Here is a 24864-nt window from a genome sequence, read left to right as displayed (position 1 = left end):
GTACTGTACAGCAAACCCTAACAAAAGGACTTTTCAAAGTTAACCCAATTACCAAATAATGTGATGATAACATTAACTATCGATTGTCTTTTTGAACCCTAAGACAGCAGGAACCTCACATCTCCACTATAGAGCCCCTACTTCCCCCAGTCCTGGAACCCTTGGATAGGGCCCACTTTCCCGTATGCCTCTCCCAATCCATACCAAATAATATTGCATCCGCCGATCACAACCTAACCAACGCAACGATTGCCACCTCAACATGCTTTACTTCAGACTGTGTCCAGAGACTTCACGTGTGGAATGACAACCCTTCAGCTTCATTACTCGGGTGAGACCTTTCCTTTCATACTATACTCTAATTTCATCTCAGGTGGTTCACTTTCTAACAAAGTCCCAAAACCTAGATATACACCAGTTTCTGTGAGAGAGAGCATATCTTCACACGTATCTATAAGCTACTGCAAAATATATACCTGAAAGCAGAAGTACACTAGAGTTTGCAGTGAGTACCTCCCTAACACTTCCTCTCCACTATTCCAAGCTTTGGGTCCATGATTGCTCAACAATTTGTTTGGCTTCGTATGTTAACTCTCTTTTCAGTCACCAGGTTCCAGATGCCATCAGGATGCTGGCCAGGCTTCCCTGGATTGAAGACCTCACCAATGTGTCCTGGAGCTCCGCTTCCCCAGAGACCCACCCTACTAGGGAAAGAGAGAGGCAGACTGGGAGTATGGACCGACCAGTCAATGTCCATGTTCAGCGGGGAAGCAATTACAGAAGCCAGACCTTCTACCTTCAGCAACCCACAATGACCCTGGGTCCATGCTCCCAGAGGGATGGAGAATGGGAAAGCTATCAGGGGAGGGGGTGGGTTATGGAGATTGGGTGGTGGGAATTGTGTGGAGTTGTACCCCTCCTACCCTATGGTTTTGTTAATTAATCCTTTCTTAAATAAAAAAAAAAAAAGAAGTGACCCAGAAGCCAGAGCTGAATAGTGCTGTGGTAATTCCTTCTCTCTGTCTCTGTCTCTCTCTTTCTCTTTCATAAAAATAAAATAAATGAAATAGATTTTTTAATATTTTATTTATTTACTAATGAGAAAGATAGGAGGAGAGAGAGAAAGAACCAGATAACACTCTGGCACATGTGCTGCTGGGGATTGAACTCGGGACCTCATACTTGAGAATCCAATGCTTTATCCATTGCACCACCTCCCAGACCACTGAAATAGATCTTTTTAAGGTGTGAAAAAACTTCAGGGTGTTCTCAAGAAGTGTGGCACCCAATTTAATACCAAGGCCGTTTCTGCATCATTTGTATACCAGATCTCACCTCCCCCCATAACACACCCCTTCAGGAAAAACCCAGAAAGTTCCAGGACTTCAGGCTCACCTCCCTTGGTCATTCAAATCAAAGCCTGGCAGGGCCCCAGGAGGGTGGTAACAAAATTAAAAATAGTCTCTCCTCCAAGGGGAAAAGAAAAATTAAAAATAGATTCCAACCCACATGAAAATTTGGGTGGAAAGAAAGGAAAGGAAAACAAAATGAATCATCTCTATGTGTTTTGCTGAGCGGGAGCCCGTTGCCTCGTCTTTTCCAGCAAGTTCAAGGCCCAGTGAGGAGCCAATGGGGGCAGCCCTACCACTGGTGTGTTCCAGCCATCAGACCTGCCATCTCCACCCCACCCCCAATGCTGTAACTGCCACTGAGCGAGTGGCGTTAATGAGTGTCACAGTTCATTTAGAGTCCCCTGCCATTGTGATCTGTCTATCACGGCCAGTGAGCGAGAGCAAGGACTTGCGTGTGTCTCCTGAGATTTCAAGGGAAACTGACCTGGTTTTGCAATCTAGACAGCCTGGAGGGGCTGTGCAGATCTGTGGGGGGAACAGGTCTTAAATCACGGAGTGGGCTTCCTGGTGGACCCCAGCATGGCAAGGACAGAGAGAAGAGTCCATCAGCCACCAGTCCCCTGGCCCTCAGGGACTGTGGAGACACGTGAAACAAGGACTGAACCTTTCCAGTGGGTGATTCCTTGGGCAGACCGTCCCCCAGGTAAGAAAGGGCTGATTTCCTGAGGTCCCTTTCTCAGGACTAGAGTTCAAAATTTTCCCCCAAACACGGAAGGGCAGCGTGCATGTGTGGAGGAGGGCAGGGCGTAGAACCTCTTATCTGGTTTCCTCCACCTTAGAACCCACTATATTGAAATCCAGACTTAAAAAATAAATAAGACAAAGGTGGGAAGAAGAGGAGAGAGCGCATAGAGAATTCATCACTCTAATATAATTGGCCTGGAAATGTTCTGCCTAAGAGGAGAAAGAGACACGAGAAGTAAATGCAACATCAGATTGTCGCCTAGCTCCAAAGCCAGAAGGGGAGTTACTTCTAGAAATATGATTGGGGCAATTGAGAAAATGGACATTTAAATGCTCGACTACATAAAAGTCAAAATGTACATTAAATGTAAATAAAGATGTAAAGGTCCTTGCTATATGAAACTTACTCTCAGACATTATATGTGTACATTTGCTTGTTTGTGGTGGCCCAGGAGGTGGTGCATTGTATAAAGCATTGAACTTTCAAACATGAGGTCTTGAATTTGATCCCCGGCATCGCATGTGCCAGAGTGCCAGAGTGATGCTCTGGTTCTCTCTCTCTCTCTCTCTCTCTCTCTCTCTCTCTCCCCACTCTCACTGATAAGTAAATAAATATGTTTCTGAAAGAAAAAGTGTGGTGGCAGGGTGGTGGTGCACCTGGTTAAGCACACATAGTACTATGCTCAAAGACTCAGGTGCCAGCCCCCGCTCCCCACCTGCAGCCAGGATGTTTCGTGAACAGTGAAGCAGGGCTGCAGGCATTTCTCTGTCTCTTTCTCTAGCTCCCCCTTTTAATTTCCCTCTGTCCTGTCAAATAAAATTTAAAGAAAGAAATAGAAGAAAAGAAAAAATGGCACCGAGCAATAACACTGGTGGCAAAAAAAGAAAAGTGTGTTTGTGTGTGTGTGTGTGTGTGTGTGTGTGTATGTGTGTGTGTGCTTAGAGATGGTGCCCAGTTATGAAGCAAATGGGGGTAAAACATAAACTGTTAAAAAAAAAAAAGTGACCAGAGAAATGGCTCAGTGGCAGAGCACAGGACTTACAACACTGAGCTCTCAAGTTTGACCCCAGGCAGATTCTCAAGTTTGACCCCAGGCATTGCAACTGCCTGAGTGGTGCTCTGGTCTCTCTCTCTCTCTCCCTCTCTCTCTCTCTCTCTCTCTCTCTCTCTCACACACACACACACACACACACACACACACACACACACACACACACACACATCTTCTCTCAATAAATAAAATAATCCTTAAAAAAATAAAGGAGAAAGAGAAAGTTCTGTCTTGTCTTAGTAATTCTGTTAAGTCTAAAATTTTCCAGTTTAAAACCACTGCTCCTTGCACAGCCATTTTTTTTTTCCTTTCCCCTTCTTCTATTGGATAAGGCAGAGTGAAACTGAAAGAGGAGTGGTAGAGAGAGAGAGAAAAAAAGACACCAATAACAATGCTTCACTGAAATGTCACTGTTAGTCCAGCATCCTGTCCGTCCCCTCAGAGGAGGGGCTCTGAGTCCCACGACTACTCTCAACAGTGGTCCAGCCAAGAGATGCTCTGTTACGTCTGTTATTTCTAGGGCTGGGCCATAAAAAGGACACAGCTTCCCCAGGCTTTCTGTTGGGGCAACATGTTGTGAGAAAGCCCAGACGGCAGTTAGCTAAGGTATTCACTGACAGCCAGACATGCGAGTGTGCAAGCTTCCAGATGGTTCCCACCCCAGTTTCAGAGTCATCCAGCTGACACACCAGGCAAAATGGAGCAGAGATAAGTCATCCCCACTGAGCTGTCTCCAAACTCCTGACCTGCAGAGTCTGTGCATGTGACAGATGGATATCTTAGGACCCCGAGTGTGAAGGTGATTGGTTTTGCACACCTAGTACCCAGAATACCTAGAAGGTGACTCAAAGCATCCAAACACCACAAACAGAGGGCAGCAACCACAGGGCATGCTGGGACATGGGGGTCAAGCCACCATTCTCAAGTGTTCTGTCCGTTTGGAATTCATAAGAGCTGGCAGTCCCCTGGGAGCTCAGCATTTAGTTGCTCGTGGAAAGTTCTCCTTAAGGTTGGGGAGGGGGATTATCAGTGGCCTGGGCAACTGTGTAGAGCCAAGATTCACATAATATGCAGAACAGATCTAAACGCACTAAATGCAAAACTCAGTTTCCCATTAAATAGGTGTTAAAATATGTGTCATCTATATTGCCTTTCAGCTTGAGAGAAGCCCGATCCTGACAATAATTAATATAATGGTTTGATTTATTGCGACTCTTCCTCTGGCTCCTATTTATTTTGTCCCTTTAAAATGTTTGACTCACCAGGCAGGCTGGTTAAGGTGAAAGATTGTGGAAAATGTTCTCCCAGGGGAGAAAAAAAAGGGAAGAAAAGAAAAAGGAGGAGGAGAGGAAGAAGATGAAAGCACACACACACACACACACACATACACACATAATCTATAAAATTAGTAACAGAGTAAAAATGACTGTCAGTGTGCTTTAAAAAGAAACTGGCGCTCGGCAGTCTTGGAGGTGAGGTCAGTTTAAAAAAAGGAGAGACTGAAGGTTGAATCATCAAGGAGGCGGGCAGATGGTGTGTTTGTGGGCTCTGCTGGCTGGAGGCTCCTATCTGCAAAAGCTAGAGCTGAAGGTGGCCCTCAGGAAGAACAGTGCTACTGACCTTTCTGCTCAGGCTGTCACGTGTCCATGTGTCAGGAGGCATGGCAGGGACGCACTCACATTCACTCACCCACTGGCAGCATAGCCCTCTTGTCAGGACAAATAATAATAATAATAAGGCTTTGTGGGCCAGGCGGTGGCTCACCTGGTTGAGCACATATTACAATGTGCAAGGACCTGGGTTCGAGCCCCTGGTCCCCACCTGCAAGGGGAGAGCTTTGCAAGTGGTGAAGCAGGGCTGCAGGTATCTCACTGTCTCTCTCCTTCTCTATCTCCCCCTTCCCTCTTGATTTCTGTCTGTCTCTATCCAATAAATAAAGATTTAAAAAACTTAAAACAAATAATAATAAGGCTTTGTGTCAGCCCACTAAAATGAGTCACTGGTTTGTAGGGGGGGTGGGGGAAGGAAGCAGAGGAGCAGGGAAGAATATGCCCCTCACAACTGGGCACAGCTGGCAAGATAAGACAGACAAGGCTTGGGGGGATCAGTTTGGGGGTTGAAGGAAATGGGGAGGTGCCACGCCTCTCCCTTGGGTGTGTTCCTGGTTCTGAGGGACATTTCACCTAATTCTGAAGACAAGCTGACGGAGGGGAGCCTTGTAATCCCCATGACGGATGAGGAAGCAGAAGTTCCAGGTTGCATTTCCCAAGGCCACAAAAATAAAAAATCAGAAAAGCAGTAAGAATCAGAAACCATGACCCCAGAGGTGGTGCTGCAGTTAGTGCTTTGGGACTTTTAGCATGAGGCCCCATGTTCAATTCCAGGTATCACATGGCCTATATAATGTGCTGGGTCTTCTTGAATTTCTCTTTTTATCATTACAAAATAGCTAGATTGTTAAAAGTAAGAATAATAGGGGGGCCAGGTGGTCACTCAGGAGCCAAGATCCAGGTTCAAGCCCCTGGTCTCCATCTACAAGGGAAAAGCTTTACAAGTGGTAAAACAGTGTTGCAGGTCTCTCTCTCTCTCTCTCTCTCTCTCTCTCTCTCTCCCTTTATCTCCCCCTTCCCTCTCAATTTATCTCTGTCTCTATTAAATAAATAGTAAAATATTAAACAATAACAATAATAATACCAGTGAACTAGCACACTTGAAAACTCACTGCTTTCTCTTGCACAAGACCCAGGTTCAAGCCCTGCCCCTACTTCACTGAAGAAAGCTTCCATCTTGTGGTCTCTTTCACTCTATCCCTCTGCCTGTCTATCTAAAATAAAATAAAATATAGTTAGATAGCAATCATTACTGTCTGGAACTCCTTACCACAGTCCCAGGCAGTATTTCTAACAGCTTACCTCAGCTCACATTCCTCAGATATTCTTATTACATGCATTGTGCAGACTGAAGCAGGGAAGTGAAGCGAAATTATTTGCCCACAGGCATAAGAACCTGCCTCCAGTACCCTGCCCAAATAATCTTCAGCCCCCTTTTCCTTCCTTCTTTCCTTCCTTACTTTCAGATTTATTTTCATCTCTGCCATATATGATAGTTTTATGAGAGAGAGAGAGAGAGAACCATTCCAGTGCATACAGCATCAGGAGCTCGATAAAGTCCTGTGCTCCACCAGTTGAGCTAGTTTGCAGACCTGCTACCTGCTGCAGACCTGTTGGTTTGCTTGTTTGCTTGTTTTCCACCTAGAGGAAAGTGTTGTTCCAGGGGCGTCAATGAAGCAGTGCACAGAGAGACACCTGGAGATTCAGATGACACTTGCAAGAGCCATGCAAAGAGTGTGTGTCCCCACGGAGACACAAGCTACCAGCATATCCCCATGGATGGCGAAGGCCAGGGAATCACAGCTTAATGAGCTAGGTCACCAAATCGTGCCTGCCTGCCTGTCTGCTCCCTTCTGCAGTGAGCACAGGCTCACTTAGGACCAAATGTAATGACTGAGAAAGAGTTCATTCTTTGCTTAAAGCATGGAGAGGGGAGTCCTAGGATACCCCCTCATTCCCCCAGGCAGACAGAACCCAGGGAGGCAGAGAGCAAAGACAACTAAAAAGTCAGCACCAGCAGCCTGACTAGAGCCCTATGCAGACCTTGGCCAGCACAGCTTGTGTGCCAAACAAGGTTCTGGATGCTTCCAGACACTGAAGCTACACAGACTGCATCCTCTCAAGACCTCCCAGCAGGAGGGGACTGCCAGGCAGAGCTTCTCAAACTCTCTGCCAGAAGGAACCAAGGGTTTTCGTTGTTATTGTCACTGCTATTTTTCCCCCAGTCTGTCCCTGGGAAAAGTTACTATATTATTGTTTGCTAAAATGCAATAAAAATAAAAGACCAGGGGTAGGGGTGGTATGGTGCTGACGGTAGCATCTGCATGCAGGCCGTGTGAACTGGCTCTGTGCTCACTACATTTCTCACGCTCAATCCTCCTTCCTGACATGGAAGATATCTCCCCATGGACCACTTTGTAAGGAGCCCTCCATGGAGATCGCTGGAATGGTTGGGCAGAACATTTCAGGAGCTGAGGCTTTCCTTAAAGAGGAGACCTGTGGTCATGAGTAGGAACATTCCACGCTGCCCCAATATCGACCCATTTTCCTCAGGTGTACCATAGAGTATGTTGTCCAGCCTTCCTTTGGAGGATGGAATATTCTCTACCGTTGTTGATCCAAGTTGAGGGCAAGGTCCTATGTAGGGCCCACAAAGGGGTCTATTTTGTTGTTCCTGATAGAGATGACCAGTAACAATGGAGGGAGGGATTTATTTGAGGTCTAGGCCCATCATGTCTGTTTGGGAATCTTAGGACTCCCTGACTAGGGCCCCAGCTGATGGGGTGGCCTGATAGTGACTAAAGAGTCATCGTTAAAGTATGCCAGTCTCTTGCCCTTATTCAGCTTTTGCAGTCCTTGCTTTGCTAAGGTTAGCTTTGGAGTGAGTGAGGGAACTGTAACAGGAAGTAGGTGAGGAGGGTATCTAAGTCTAAGTAGATACTATTTTATTATGAACTTTATACTGACTCACTGCAGACTATTGTGTACTTTAGCTTTCAGGTATATATTTTGCCCTAGTTTATGCAATATTATTTGTATGAATTGAGAGAAGCATGCAGGAAGGTGTGTCCCACCCTAGAGGTTCCAGGACTGGGGGAAAATATAGGCTCTATAGTAGAAATATGAGGTTCCTGCTTTCTTAGGGTTGAAGAAGACAATAGATAGTTATTGTCATAGCCACATTATTTGGTAATTGGGTTAACTTTGAAAAATCCCTTTTGTTAGGATTTGCCGTATAATACACAACATCACCATAATTTATGTCCTTCGACATTGTTAGTATATAGCTGTGCTACCAGTTGCTTCTGTTCCCCTGGTCTAGGCTTTTGAAAGAGTCAACATATCAAAGACTCAGCCTATGTATTAAAATGACTCAGTCTGTGCTTTAAAAAGTTTGAGACATACAATCAATTTTTCCCCTCTCATATTAATTAGTAATTTATATGACTACAAATTAATGGGAGTGTACATAAACACCATTCCCACCACCAAAAGACTGTGTCCCATACCACCCCAACCCACCCCTCACCCCCCACCGCCCAGGGAAGCCGAATATCCACCCTCCCCCTCACCCCAGGGTTTTTACTTTGGTGCCCTACTCCAGATTTAGTCAAATCCTGCTTTTAGTTTCCATTTCTGTTCTTCTTTCTCAACTTCTGTTGATGAGTGGAGTCATCCCATACTCATCTTTATCTTTCTGACTTCGCTCACTTAACGTAATTCCTTCTAGCTCCATCCAAGATGGGTCAGAGAAGGTGGATTCATTGTTCTTAATAGCTGCATAGTATTCCATTGTGTATATATACCACAGCTTTCTCAGCCATTCATCTGTTGTTGGGCACCTGGGTTGCATCCAGGTTTTAGCTATTATAAATTGTGCTGCTATGAACATAGGTGTACAAATATCTTTTTGGTTGGGTGTTATGGAGTCCTTGGGGTATATCCTAAAGAGAGGAATTACTGGGTCATATGGAAGGTCCATGTCTAGCCTTGTGAGAGTTCTCCAGACTGCTCTCCACAGATTGGACCAATTTACATTCCCACCAGCAGTACAGAAGGGTTCCTCTCTCCCCATAACCTCTCTAACCCACAGAATTGTTAAACAAAATCTTGCTTTCAGGGCAGGGGAGATAGTATATAAAGATTATACAAAAGGCTCTGAAGTCCCAGGTTCAATCCCCAAACCATCATAAGTCAGAGTTGAACAGTGCTCTGGTAAAAAAAACAAAACAAAACAAAACATAAAAGTCTTTCCAACAACAAAATAGATCCCTTTGTGCCCCCCCCCCCATAAGACCTTGCCCTCAACTTGGATCAACAGCGATACACCTGAGAAAGATGGGTTGATATTGGGGCAGCTTGGAATGTTCCTACTCGTGATCACAGAATATGAGCTCAAATCTACAGGGATGCAGAGGTCACATAGGCTCCTAAGCTGAATATGAGCCCCAGACCAAATCAAATAGATGGGGTTTACAATCAACAATATTTATTACCCTTTCCCCATATTAGGGAGTTACTCTCTTCCCTGATCCAGTTTTCTGTCCCTTTTCCAGCCATGATGTCACCTCCCCAGACAATAACTTGGATCCACCTGCATATTAGATTTCAGACTCAGAGAAAAAACAAAACTAGTATAGCTACAGGACCTTTGAAATATAACTAAAATATGCCTACTAGCTATCTATAAAATGGAGGACCCCCAACACTTCATCTGCACTATTCCAGCCTTTAGATCCATGATTGTTCAACAATTTGTTTGGCTTTGTATGTTAACTGTCTTTTCAGCCACCAGGTTCCAGGTGCTAGCATGATGCTGACCAGACTTCCCTGGACAGACAACCCCACCAGTGTGTCCTGGAGCTCCGCTTCCCCAGAGCCCCGCCCTACTAGGGAAAGAGAGAGGCAGTCTGGGAGTATGGATTGACCAGTCAACACTCATGTTCAGCAGGGAAGCAATTACGGAAGCCAGACCTTCCACTTTCTGCACCCCATAATGGCCTTGGGTCCATACTCTCAGAGGGATAAAGAATAGGAAAGCTATCAGGGCAGGTGAGGGGATGGGATACGGAGATCTGGTGGTGGGAACTGTGTGGAGTTGTACCCCTCTTATCCTATGGTTTTGTTATTGTCTCCTTTTTTAAATAAATAATAAAAAAAGAGGAGACCAGTGGACAGCTTGGGAGTGGCCAGATGGGGACACAGGACAGACAGCTTTTAGTTAGGTATAAAATTCCATGAAAGAGCTTGTGAGGCTCCTGCACTTTTGCTGAGAGGACACAGCCAAGGAACTGCTATGTTGTCTTCCACAAATAGGCTACACGGGTTCTAGGGCAATATGGGACTGATTCCACTTCACAAGGGGCTTCTCTGTCAACTCTAATAACCTCCTCAATGGAGCGGGGTGGGGGTGGGGTGGGGGCATCATTGTCTCCATGCCACCCTCTCCTCCTCAGGGATCCCTCTTTGCTATGGCTGCTAACGGTATTGATGGGAGTCTGGCCTTCCACCTAACTTCCTTGTTTAAAGATTTATTTATTTATAAGAGGAAAAGGAAAAGAGAACGCGAGAGTGGCACATTCGATGCTGGGGACTGAACTCAGGAGTTCATGCTTGAGAGTCCAACTCTTTATCCCTTGTGCCACCTCCCATGTCACCCCCCCCCACACACACACACACACACAAGGAATGGAAGTCCAAGTCCTTCTAAGGAAAGAGCAGAACCCAAAGCCCTCCCCTGATTGGCAACAGGAACCAAGAGACCCACCTCAGATAGCTCCTCTACCATCAGCCACACTCATTTTCTAGGACCGAGAGGACAACTAGAGCGCTTGCACCCTGACAACTACTGGTTACTGGCAGCCTCCATCTTGTGCCTCCAGCCTCTTTCCCAGCCAAGCTGCCCCCAGGCCCACTCTCCGGACCCAGCAATCACCAGCAACAGAAAAACCTGCTGAACCAGTTCCACCTTTGCCAGCAGGTGTCACTGCAGCCTGACCTCAAGTTATCAAAAGTTGAGGCACTAATTGTGATTCTGAGGCCCTGGAAAGGACCAGGGACACAGGCACCAAGAAGACATGCCCCCTTTGCCTTTCTCTTGGCTTCTCATGTGGTGAACTTTGCTAGATAAAAGTTTTTGTGCCTCTGTTTCACTGTCTGTAGAATGGACATTTTTCATAAATTCCTTTCCTTCCTTCCCTGTGCAATTCCGGAATGACTGGAATGTTCCAAAGTGTGTAGGTTCTCCTCCGCACAGAATCCATTATTTCCTCAAACGGGGAACCTATCTGAGTAACACCACCACCCCCCTCCCCGTAATAGATTTACGTTGTGTTTGTCCTAACAGCTACCAAGAACCCCCACCCGCTTCACCTCCTCCTGTTTCCATAGTAGTAGAAGGGTCAAAAAAAAAAAAAAAAAAAAGCTCTACCAAAATAAGACACCTAAGAGGCATAAACAAAATATGTGATGGTGTGGGAGGTTGTAAAGTTTTTATTGCCACCTGTTTGGGAAGACCTGCATAATTCAATCGAGCTCCTGGCATTTGCCAGGGAAGCAATCACCCCAAAGTTGAGGCAATAAAGCCTTTATAGCACCCCCCTCCTCCCAGGCTGGCACACAGGCTTTCAAGGTACAAAGCCCCCGTTTGATAAACTTCTCTGTCTCACATTTGCATAATGGGAAAGGATGAAATTAGGAGCCCTGGCTGCAGGGAGGTATAACTTGTAGCTTTTGAGAATTTCTCTGAGTGGAGGGGACTAGTAGGGGCAGAAAGACCATTCCCTGCACCACCACCCGCATGCACCAGACCTGCCCCCTTCCCACCCACCCCCACCGCTTCTGAGTCTGCCTGAAGGTCATGTTCCCTGGCCACAAAGAATCATAAAACTTAAAATGCCTTCATGGTGAGCCCACTGGCTGAGAGGCTGTTTAGCACCAGTTTGGGGGCAGAAAGGGTGATTATGACCCAAAGGCCATTGGAGGTACCTTCCTGCCAGTCCCTTCTGGAAGCATCACAGTTTGGGCAACCCCTTTCTCATACCCACCACTCCCACAATCCCCACCCACCACCCAGCCCATAGTGTATCTATCCATTGGGGGTGGCTGGTGGGGAGTCACCATGGCTGCTCTGGGGTGCAGTCCTTCTCCCTCCTACCAGGAGATTACTGCAGTCCTGCCTGCCAGAGCTCGGTGGTAAAAGTTTGAAGGTGTCTGCAGAGCTTAATCAAATGCTAATTCCGCGTGGTAAAAGAATTTGCTGGAATCTGCGAGGGGAGCTCCTGGCAGCAAGAAAATGCGTTGATTCACTCCCAAATCTGCTTTGCCCAAGCCGGGTGCGATTTAGTTGGGAAAGCTGCATTAAATCACAAAGTGCTGTGTGGATCACACAGCCAGCCTTTGTGCCGTTAATGAAGGGAAAAACAGGGCTTTATTCTGAAGCTTTGTGTATAATCAGATGCCATGTTGTAAAGCTCTGGAAAACACACCAGAAATCATAATTGGGAGGGAATAAAAGGGGCTAGTCCAAAACAGCATATGATTTAAATAAGAAGGAACATGAAACTGCCCCCCAAGATTGGTGCAGTTTCAAGAATCAACTTTTAATTCATTCTCGGGGAGATTACAGAAGGGGAGGAGCAGCCTTTAAAATAGTATGAAAAGCTAGTTTAGATGTAAATGAGAGATAATGGTCTTTCACAGGGGGAAATAAGCAGAGGGGGCCAAGTTGGCTAGCCCAAGGCGGGCAGAAGGGGGGGGGGGCAGCACGACTGGTCTCTGCCAGCTCCTTCAAGGCTTCCAGAAGCTTTCAGATGCAGGTTTGGTGGCCCTGTGGGAGAACACAGGTTTGGGGGACAGGGTCTGCTAGGTGACATTCAGAGACAGAAAGTTAGGTTTTAGCTGTAGCTTGTGCTAATGCCCAAGGGCGAGAGGTTGAAGGGAGGGGCTTGATGGTGGCTAGGACACTGAACCCCTTCCACAGGGGACATTTTGAGGTAGCCTGGGCAGGGGGGTGGGCTTTTACAGCTGCAGGCGAGAAGCACAGTATTGAGCCCTCCCCAGCCCTAATTCACTAATGATTTGCTTATTAGTTCGGATCAGGGAGCCAGCTTCTGGAGAGATGTGAATTGGCATTGATTTAATCCTCTTCCCAGCACGTGCTCCTGGCCTAGGGTGAGGCTGGGGGCCTGGGGGTGGGGGGGTTGGGGGGAGGGGGGTGTGGAGAGCTTTGCCAGCCCTGCTCAAAAGCAAGTTGCTACTTCTGTTGCCTGGCTTTGTCCGTGCTCCTTACCATCTGCTCTTGGAAGGAGAGGGCCTGGATGGCACCCCCAGGTCTAGACCAAGCAGCTTCAGGGGCCTCCTGAGAGAGACCATGGGCCCTCAGGAGTCTGAAGAAGGTGCTGTGGAAGGTCCCTCAGCCCTGGCATCTCAGGAAAGTTTGGAATTGGGGATGGGGGGACAATTCTGCCTACCTATTCGCTATTCACTGTGAGTCAGGTGCTATCGCAGGGATTCTGTTGCTTGAAAACACCCAACAGCCCTCTGGGTATATGTGGTTGTTAGAAACCCTTTGCATAAGAGGAAGCTAAGAATATACCTAAAAGGGTAGGGGTAGATAGCATAATGGTTATGCAAAGAGACTCTCATGCCTAGGGCTCAAAAGTCCCAGGTTCAATCCCCAACACCACCATAAGCAAGAGCTGAGCAGTACTCTGGCTCAAAAGTCCCAGGTTCAATCCCCAACACCACCATAAGCAAGAGCTGAGCAGTACTCTGGTAAAGAAGAAAAAAAAAAAGGAAAGGAAAGAAAGGAAAAAGAAAAGAAGTAAAGAAAAAGAAATATTATGGGAGGCTGGTGGTAGCACAGCGGTTTAAGTGCATGTGGCCCAAAGCTCAAGGACCAACGTAAGGATCCTGGTTTGAGCCCCAAGCTCCCCACCTGCAGGGGAGTCGCTTCACAGGTGGTGAAGCAGGTCTGCAGGTGTCTATCTTTCTCTCCCCCCTCTGTCTTCCCCTCCTCTCTCCATTTCTTTCTGTCCTATCTAACAACGACAACATCAATAACAACAATAATAACTACAACAACAAAAAAAAACAAGGGCAACAAAAAGGAAAATAAATAAATAAAAAAGAAAAGAAATATTATTGGGGGTAAGGAATATAGCAAAATGGCTATGCAAAAAGGCTTTCATGCCTAAAGTTCCAAAGCCCCAGGTTCAATCCCCCCACCCCCAACCACCATAAGTCAGAGCAGTGCTCTAGTGGAAAAAAAAAAGTGGCTAAAATCACACCTGGGTTGTGTCCCCTGATGCCTACCCTCAGTCTGCAGTGCTCTGAGGCAGCTGGCACCTTCTCCTCAGGTTAGGGCTTTGTCAACTGCCACCCAAAGCACTTCGCTTCATCCTTCTCCCTTTTGCTAGAAAAGTCAAGCTCCTGATCCAGCTTTCTGGTCCTTTTTCCAACCATGACATCATCTCCCCACACAGTAACTAGGATCCACCTGAGTATCAGAAAGAAAAAAAAAATAGTATAACATGGGCCCTTTGGAATAGAACTAAAACAGGCCTACTAGCTATCAACAAAACGGAGACCCCCAAATCTTCCTCTGCACTATTCCAGCCTTTAGGTTCATGATTAGCGTACAATTTTTTTTGGCTTTATATGTTAACTCTCTTTTCAGCCACCAGGTTCCAGATGCTACCATTATGCCAATGGGACTTCCCTGGGCAGATGACCCCACCAATGTGTCCTGGAGTCCCACTTCCCCAGAGCCCCGCCCCACTAGGGAAAGAGAGAGACAGGCTGGGAGTATGGATCAAACTGCCAACACCCATGTTCAATGGGAAAGCAATTACAGAAGCCAGACCTTCTACCTTCTGCACCCCATAATGACCCTGGGTCCATACTCCCAGAGGATAAAAAATAGAAAAGCTATCAGGGGAGGGGATGGGATAGGGAGTTCTGGTGGTGGGAATTGTGTGGCTTTGTACCCCTCTTATCCTATGGTTTTTGTCAGTGTTTCCTTTTTATAAATAAAAATTTTAAAAAATATATCAATAAAAAAGAAAGAAAATTCAAGGCTCTCTGAGAATTGAGTATTTGTTCTAGAACATTCTGATTGTGGTTCGTTTTAGTTTCTGGGAATCATCAGGGAGCAGACAGTTGCAACTTCAGTCTGAGTCTTTAGCAAAAGGTTGACTTGGTGGGTGGGCTCCTGGAGGCTGGAGTAGGGCTCCTTGGGAAAAGAGGCCTACCTGGAAATGATTCCTGATTCTAAAGGCAGTTATGGAGGAATCCAACCATCACTAGTTAAACCATAGTTGTGTGCCTGGTCACTGCACTAAGCTTAAGGATGTTCTCCTCAGGAAGACTGAAATCTACTTTGTTTAACTGGGTCTTTTCTTTCCCCTCTTTGGCAACCTGGCTAGCTGACCTTCCTTCTGTTTCCCATTAGCTCAGCTATTTAAAGAACAGCAGGTCCATGGGGGCGGGTGGTGGCTGCATCTGGCTAAGCACACACATTACCATGTGCAAGGACCCGGGTTCGAGCTCCCCCCCACACACACATTTCTCACCTGCAGGGGGAAGCTTCATAAGCAGTGAAACAAACACTACAGGTTTCTCTTGGTCTCTCTCTACCTCTCTTTTCTCAATTTCTCTCTGTCCTATCAAATAAAATAGGAAAAAGAGAAAAAGATGGATGCCAGGAGCAGTGGATTCGTTGTGCAGGCACTGAGCCCCAACGATTAACCAGAAAATAAACAAACAAACAAATAAATAAATGTAAATAAATAAGAACGGCAGGTCCAACCCTGTGGATACTCACTCAGCTGCTGGGGTCTCTCCCCTCCATGCAGGAGGTAGGCTGGTCAGAAAGAGCCCCTCCCTTCTTTCCTTTTTGGTCTGTGAGATAGATGCTTGTTTGATGAGTTGTCAGACTACTGGGAAACCCAGAGGGGGAACAGGAATACACCCTTTTCTGACAATACACTTTTTCTGAATGTAACAAGAAGTGCAGCCTGAGGTCCAGGCACTGGTGCAGTGCATAAAGCCTTAGACTGCCAAGCATGAGGTCCCAAGTTCAATCATTGGCATCACTTGTGCCAGAGTAATACGTGATGCTTTGGCTCTCTCCCTTTCTCCCCCCCCCCCCTCTCTCTCCCTTTATCTCTCCCTCCCTCTCTCTCCCTCTCTCTCATTGATAAATAAACCTTAAAAATAAAAGGAAGTCCAACCCAATGATTGTTCATTCTGGCCTGGTTGGAGTCCGTGTCCCCAACCTGTGCTCAGATGGCCGCCATAACCTACACCACCCATCCTTCCCCCTTCCACCTAAGGCTTAGCAATACCCCTCCCACTCCAAGACTTAATTGAATCTACTGGCAAGTTGTGTTTTCCTTTTTCCATTAGACAAAGCTTTGGAGAACTGGAACTGTGCCTTCTATCTCTCTACATGTCTCACTTCACAGTATCTGGAGCATAGTAGGCCCTCAGGAAATATCTGCCAATTGACTGGATCATAGGACATGTGCCTTGGCTTGTGGTTTCCTTGGAAAAGCTCTGGTGAATACCTTTACAATCCCCGTAAGCCCTGCGACTCGTTAAAACAGATCCACTACAGATTTCACCTGCCAAAGACACTGTTTCCAAACGCATTGAAGGGTCCAAATAGACTCTGAGTTCCCAAGAAATCCCTCGAGTTAACTGGTTTTTAAAGTCAAGTACAGAGGAACCCAACTACCACTTGTTTTGTTTTTTTTTTAATTTCTTTATTGGGGAATTCATGTTTTACATTCGACAGTAAATACAATAGTTTGTACATGCATAACATTCCCAGTTTTCCATATAACAATACAACCCCCACTAAGTCCTCTGTCATCCTTCTTGGACATGTACTCTCCCCACCTACGCACCCACCCCAGAGTCTTTTACTTTGGTGCAATACGCCAACTCCAGTTCAGGTTCTACTTCCAACTACCACTTGTAAAGCCATGGTCAAGGGCCTGGTCTTTGCACTAGGCCCTAAGGATGTCCAAATGAATGGGATATATGGTCTACCTTTCCATCTAGAGGAGGGCAACATGAGTCAGGCAACCATTGTGTGACTGTCCCAGACCAAGTGGCAGACTCTGTGAGACCTGGGGTCACGCCCATTTTTGTTCAGCATTCTACTTCCCTTGTATAGCACAATATAGAAAGCAAGCTCAGAAAATAAATGTTAAATCATAAAAGGCCGTGCAGAACCCCCACACCATGTTATTTTGTTATTTCTTTTTTAAAAAAATATTTATTTATTCCCTTTTGTTGCCCTTTTGTTTTATTGTTGTTGATGTCGTCGTTGTTGGATAGAACAGAGAGAAATGGAGAGAAGAGGGGAGGACAGAGAGGATGAGAGAAAGAGAGACTCCTGCAGACCTGCTTCACCGCCAGTGAAGCAACTCCCCTGCAGGTGGGGAGCTGGGGGCTCGAACCAGGATCCTTATGCTGGTCCTTGCGCTTTGCACCACATGTGCTTAACCCACTGCGCTACCACCTGACTCCCCTATTTTGTTATTTCTATCTCTACCCCAACACAGCAAAGATCAGTACAATGAGGGAGTCGGGCGGTAGCTCAGCGGGTTAAGCTCAAGAGGCGCAAAGCACAAGGGCGTGAGGATCCCGGTTTGAGGCCCCGGCTCCCCACCTGCAGAGGAGTTGCTTCACAGGCAGTGAAGCAGGTCTGCAGGTGTCTATCTTTCTCTCCCCCTCTCTGCTTTCCCCTCCTCTCTCCATTTCTCTCTGTTCTATCTAACAATGATGACATTAATAACAGCAATAATAACTGCAACAACAATAAAAACAACAAGGGCAACAAAAAGGAAATAAAGATATTTTTTAAAAGATCAGTACGATGATTTTTCAAATTAAGCATGAGAAAGCAGACTTTAAAATTTTTCTTACATTTCTGAAGATTCTATTTGTGGGTGTGGGCAGGGGCTAGGGGCAGTGTTCAGATCAGTTTCCATCTGACTCCAAATTCTACTACCATATCCCTCCTGGAAGTCTCCCAGGATGCCCTGATAGGTTGGTTGGTAGAACATGTAGCAGAAATCTCCAAGCCAATTGCAATTAAGTGCAGGCTACAGTTGTCTCCTCAATAGCCAGCTCACATCCTGGCTTAAAAAGCATCACTCAGAATGAGCCCACCTAGCCCCTGGTACAGTTTCCTTTCAAAAGGAACCAGCCTCCTAGGAGAAAGAGATTAAAGGAAGCTAAAGAGACTTGACGACTAAATGCAATATTGATCCCACATTGGATTCTGGATCAGTAAAAGAACAGGCTACAAAGCACAGTAGAGGAACTATTGACAGGATTTGAATATGGACTACATATTAGGTAATACTTCTGCATCAGGATAAATTCCTTGAGAGTGAAAATGGTCCTGTGGTTATGTAGAAGAATGTCCTTATTCTTAGAAAAGACAGGCTGTAGTATTTAAAGGTTCAGTGTCCTAGTGTCTAGTGGTTGGAGAGAAAAAGAGCCAGTCAGACAGAAAACTAGAAAGTGGTCACTCAATATAGAGAGTGGGATGACAGCATATTATTATTATTGTTATTCTTATTATTGGATAAAGACAGAAATAGAGAGGGAATGGGGAAATAGGGAGGGAGGGAGAGAGAGAGAGAAACATCTGCAGTACTGCTTAATCACTTGTGAAGTTTCCCCCTGCAGGTGGGGTCCATGGGCTTGAACTCCGGTCCTTACACATTGTAACATATGCGCTCTACTGGGTGTGCCACCACCCAGTCCAGACATCATAGTGGTTCTGCAAAGGACTTTCATGCCTGAGGTCCCAAAATCCCAGATTCATGTCCAGGTACCACCATAAGCCATAGGTGAGCAGTGCTTTGTAGAGGGGGGCGAGGGTAAGAGAGAGAGAGAGACAGAGACAGACAGACACACAGAGAGAATACATAAGTACTAAATGTGTTATTCTTTCCGTTCTTTCTCAAGACTGTCATTTTTCCAAAGAAAAATTAGGTGGGGAGAAGTTTGCCCAAACAGCCCTGAACATTTTGCCCACATGTACCGGTAAGGTCTGGGGTGAAGGCAGGGAGGCCACAGATGGAGCCAGCAGTCCATTTCCACAAGAACACTCCAAAGAAGCTTCTATAGAAATCGGCCATTTTTACAGGCATTTTTCAAACATGAGACCAAATTAGCTACCACAAGCCATTAAATACAGAGCCGGGGCATGTGAAAACCCTGGAGTGGTCACCCAAGGCCAAGGTGGGGCCAGGTCGAGGCAGCCCATCTCCACTTCAGAGAGAAGAATCCTGGACGCATATTACCTCAGGTAACACCTAAATGTCAAAAGGCACAGAGGGAGCGGGAGTAAAGCTCGCCTGTGAATACAAATGGGAACAGGCTTTAAAAATAAAGCCGGGGGTTCAGGTTGCAATACTCCAGATGCCAATCAAAAGGCTCATTTATTTTTTAAATATGTGGGTGAGAGTTGAGAATTAGGTCTGAAAGGCCACTATCCGGGGGAAAAAAGGACAGAGATCATGCTGTGGATTTCTGACGTTGTGTTTGTCTTTCTCAGCTGAGGTGTAGTTTTTTCTTTCTTTTTCTTCTTTTCTTTCTTTCTCTCAGAACTGAGGTGCTACTACTGTTGAAAGTTTTGTTTGTTTTTAAGAAAAGGCATACTTTTGTCATCTTTTTTTTCAAAATTAACATTTTGGAGGAAAGGAAACACTGTCCATAAAAAATAAAAAGTCAGACTCAAACAGCATTGGATAGAATCTTCGTAACTAAAGCAAAAAAAAAAAAAAAAAATCTTCAGAATTGAAACAAAAGGCTATATACATTGTAATGTTAAAATATTGTAACCCACTATTCATCACAAATTTAAGAAAAAAGGGGGAAATACTACGTTCACATTCTTTCTACCATGCAAAAAACCAAAAAACAAACAAACAAACAAACAAATAAATAAATAAATAAGGCAAAAGGCTTCAACATAGGGCCTAGCTGGGTGTTTACAAATTTGCTAAGGGCCAGAGAGAGAGCTTGCACCTAGTAGGGTATAGAACTACGCTCCACAGCGGGAGGGGTGGGGAATGTCACAGCATTAGGGGGGTGCCTAGGAAAAATTCCCAGAGGAAGGACATTAGCAAGTAGCCCCAAGCCCTGCACCCTACAGGCAGCTTGGAAGAGCAGCCTGACCCCAAGATGTCTGCACCCTGCAGGCATAGTTCCCCTTCTACCTGAATGCAAAGGCCATAAAATGCACATTCATGCAGATATGAGCTCCTAGAGACAATGGCTGGAGTTAGTCCCCTCAGGGTCCCGCTTCATCATCCCTTGAACCCACAGTAAAGGTCTGAAAAGGGAGACAGGAAACACAGAGGCCTGGGACCTGGCAGTGGTGCATCTGGTGAAGTACGCATAGTACTGAGTATGAGGACCTGCTGAACGATCCAGGTTCAAGTCCCTGGCTCCCCACCTGCTGGGGCAAGCTTCCAGAGTGACAAAGTAGGACAAAGTAGGTCTTTCTCTCCCTCTCTCTATCTTCCCCTCCCCTCTCAAATTCTCTCTGTCCTATCCAATAAAATGGGGAAAAAATGGCCACCAGGAACAGTGGATTCATAAGCCTGGAGGCAAAAAGAAAAGAAAGAAAAGTAAACCCAGAGGTCACTCTCCTGTATGTTCTCTCTCTCTCTTCCTCTCCAGTGTGTATCTTCCTCTCTCTTTTCTAAAGCTGCATTGCGTCAATAAATGCTCGTCTCCCTGAAATTAACTGAATTTCTTGTGATTCTTTCATGTGCATATCAGTCTAGAACCCTACCAGCAGAGTTTAAAGGGGGCCGCTGTCCCCTTTGCCCTGTTCCCTCAAGGATCACTCCCCCCCTCCACCACCAACAGCACCAGGAGAAGCTTCAGGCTTGCTTTGTCTCTCCCTCTTTCTGCATCTCTCTGTCTGAATGAAAAAGTATTCCAGAAGCAGTGAAATTGTACAACAGTGAGGCTTCACAAAGTTAAAAAAAAAAGGAAATAAGAGAAAGTTTCTTTAACACAGTGTATTATACACACACACACACACACACACACACACACACACACACAATTTGCTGAGAAGGAAATCTTAGGTTGAGTTCTTTTGCTACCAAAGGGAAAGAAAAAGAGGGTGGGAGGAAACTCTGAGAGGTGATAGAAATGTTTATGGCATTGAGGGTGGTGATGGTTTTACTTAGCTCCAAATATGTCAAGTTGTCTACGTTAAGAATCTGCAGTTTTTTGTATGTCAAGCATACCTTAATAAAGCAGTTTTTAGAGAAAAAGATGGGGAAGGAGAGAGGCAGGCTGATAGATTTTCGGTCTACAAAATTTCCCTAAATGGAAAAATACTTGAAGACATGGAGGAACTTAGATGTCAACTCTTTAAGAGCAAGGCCAAAATCAGGAAGGCTTTTTGAAGACAGTTTCCCTGCTAATAAAAATTGAGATGCATTGTACTGGCAGCTTCAAATTCCTGTTGTTAATGCCACTTGGTAATGTCTTCAGTAGCTAGTAGTAAAATTTAGTAGTAAAATTGCTTCCTAAGATGTGGGCACTTGTGGGGTAGTCTCTGACAGGGACAATTCACAAGTCCAGTGGCTTTCTTCTCAAGTGGAAAGGTCCAACTTGAGTCTAAGGAAAACTGTTGTTGTCACCAAGGCCACCCCTGCTAGCTCCAAGTAGCTGCTCTGAACTGCAGATAGGAACAAAAATCCTACTGAGGGATGAGAGAAACCGGACTCTTTCTTTGCTAGGTGAGTGCCATTTTGTTTCTTCTGAGAAAAAACTCAGACCAAGGATGAGAACAGAGCTGCAGAGAACCCAAAGGAGAACCTGCTAACAGAAGATGTGTCCAGTCAGGAATGTTCAACTAAATGCCATGGTTGATGCCTTTGGGGTTTGGTTTGGTTTGGTTTGGTTTGGTTTGGTTTGGTTTGGTTTGGTTTGGTTTGGTTTGGTTTGGTTTGGTTTGGTTTGGGAGAGGCAGAACATTGCAGGAATCATTAAGTCTTCCACATTGCTTCCCCAAAGTTCTCACAGGGAATTCTCTGGAATGAAAGGACAAGGGTAGGGACCCTGTATGATGTTGAGGCTTTGGAATTTATTTGGGTTGCTTTTTTGAAATGTTAGATTTCCTCTTTTTGTTAATGTGCCATATGGATTCCAAAAAAATGTGTAATCTGCTGTTGAGTGTCAAAATCTATTCATATCCACTAATTAACATTTATTAATTGTGTGTGGTTTGAATCGTCAACAGCTTCGTCTTCCTTAATCATCAGGTTTTAGCGAGAGAAATCTTCAAATCTTCAGCTGCACTTCCTGGTTTATCTGTTTTTCTTTTCCAGTTCTGCCCACTGCTACTTCAGATACTTGGAGTTCTGCAGATAATCGCATAGAGTGTAAATTCCATCACAGTTACATACTGTTTGGGTCTCTGCTATGGCTTTCAGTCCCAACATGATGCATAGAGTATCACAGACATCTAGTTCATTTTGCCACATGAGTAATTAATATGTGTTTACCTTGTGACTGTAATGTTTCTTTCCAGTTCATACCATGGCCTGCCTCAGTGCCTGTTGCTCTAAATTCTGTTTTGTCTTCTAGTGAAATCATTACCTTCACTTTAAATTTATTTGCATTTGATTAATTGAATTTAATCAACATATTTCATCTGTTGGCTTTAAGAACTCAAAGCAGACAACATGCAGGCTGACATCTGATCTGTGAGTCTGGTCCGCTTAGATTTATCGTCTCTGCCCAGTTCACATGACCATCTTCTTTTCCACTTTCTATTGTCCGTGATTTCTTTTTGTATCTGTGTCCATTCATTCTTGGATTTCCTTGAAAATTTCAAATGCCTGTCTGCTAGTCTGCAAGCTCCAGACTTCTTCCGGTGACATCACAGAAATCACTGGCACTCATTTCTTCCATCTGTTTGTTAAACTTAGAAACACCTGTGTTGTCCAAAGATGACCCCAGCAATGTCCACCATCCCACAGACTAGTCCTCAAAAGGAACTTAACACCCTTGACAACAAGAAGTGTGGGGGGGGGGAGCTGTCCATGTCCTCCCCTTGGGTCTGGGAGGACTTAAAATTCAAGTGTTATTCGAATAGAGTAGCAGTGACATTCTGGGACTTCCAAGGCCACATCAAAAAAAAGTGATCCAGATTGGCAAAATAATTCACTTGGATAGTGGCCTGGCACCTCATTACACTGGAAGAAGATTCAGGGTTATGGTCTCTCTCTCTCTGAAAAAAAAAAAAAATACCCAAGGGCCAGACAGTGGTGCACCTGGTTAAGTCCACAAGTTACAGAGCACAAGGACGCAGGTTCAAGCCCCTGGTCCCCACCTGCAGGGTGAAAGCTTCACAAGTGGTGAAGCAGGGTTGCAGGTGTTTCTCTGTCTCTCTCACTTTCTATCTCCCCGCTCCCTTCTCAATTTCTCTCTATCTCTATCCAATAGTAAATAAAATAAATTTTTAAAAATTAAGAAATAGGGAGTCGGGCAGTAGCACAGCGGCTTAAGTGCATGTGGTGCAAAGCGCAAGGACAGGCGTGAGGATCCCAATTCAAGTCCCTGGCTCCCCACCTGCAGGGGAGTCCCTTCACAGGTGGTAAAGCAGGTCTGCAGGTGTCTATGTTTCTCTCCCCCTCTCTATCTTCCCCTCCTCTCTCCATTTCTCTCTGTCCTATCCAACAATGACAAAATCAACAACAATCATAACTACAACAACAATAAAAACAAGGAAAGCAAAAAGGAAATAAATAAATTTAAAAAATTAAGAAATAACCTAGAATAACCTAGATAAAATAGAAACAAATAAATGAAGAAGATGACCTTCACCACCTTCCCTGTTAGCCTATTTGTTCTGAAACCTCAGTCACTATTCAAACAGTCCAACTCCCTCCAATGTCACCATGCTAGAAGCTGAAATCTCCCTGTAGAGAGGTATTTTGGGAAGGCTCTGAGATCATGGAGAGAGAGACAGAGAGAGAGAGAGAGAGAGAGAGAGAGAGAGAGAGAGAGAGAAGCAGTCACATGGATCCCCTAGCTGCTCTGGTCACCATCTGACTGCAATCATATGAGAGACTCCAAATCAGAAGCACTCAGCCAAGCCCTTCAGTACTGCCTGACTCACAGAAATCGTAAGAGATGATGAGATGATTGGGGTCCTTTGCGGTCAGTACATTTTGGAGTGATTGTTCTGGGAGAGCAACAACTGAAATGGATATGGCTTCCCAGGGCCAAGAGAAATGCTACGGCTCTCCCTAATTTCACCCTAATCCCCACCACTGTGTGGGGATCATTCCAGGTCTGCTCTGGGGTGACATGAATGTGTCTGGGAGCTTGGGGTGTCTTAACTTTTCATAGAGCAGTCTAGTCACTAAGTTCTGAAGTTCTTCTCACTTTCCCTTTATCTCATAACTGGAGTAGTCTTTTATTTACTTATGTATTCATCCATTTTAAAAGCATGAGTTTAAAAAAAACTTATTTTGTTGGTCTGGCAGGTAGCACAGTGGATAAAGCAAAGCGTTGGATTCTCAACCATGAGGTCCCGAGTTCGATCCTTGGCAGCACATGTACCAGAGTGATGTCTGGTTCTTTCTCTCCTCCTATCTTTCTCATGAATAAATAAATAAATAAATAATTTAAAAATTATTTTGATATGACTACTGCTCAGCTTTGGTGTATGGTGGTGCTGGGGATTGAACCTGGGACCTAGAAGCCTCAGGTATGAAAGTCTTTTGGCAGAGCCATTATGCTGACTCCCCAGCCCAGAATTCTAGATTTCTAGATAAAAACTGTTTTCACTTACATTTCTTCTTAGCAGCACACCTTGCACTTGAGCACTTTTACCACACTCCCCACCTGCAAGGGGGGAAGCTTCCCAAGTGGTGGAACAGGGCTGCAGGTGTTTCTCTGTCTCTCTTTATCCCCCCTCCCCTCTCAATTTCTCTCTGTCTCTATCAAATAAACAAAATATTTAAAGAGCGTGAGTGAGAGAGAGGGAGAGAGAAAGAGAGAGACCAGAGTTTCCCCCAGAGCCATGGCATCTCCCATGTG

Source organism: Erinaceus europaeus, chromosome X (genome assembly GCF_950295315.1).
Source record: "Erinaceus europaeus chromosome X, mEriEur2.1, whole genome shotgun sequence".
Lineage (NCBI taxonomy): Eukaryota > Metazoa > Chordata > Mammalia > Eulipotyphla > Erinaceidae > Erinaceus > Erinaceus europaeus.
The sequence above is the reverse complement of the archived record's forward strand: the minus strand, read 5'-3'. Positions refer to the sequence as shown.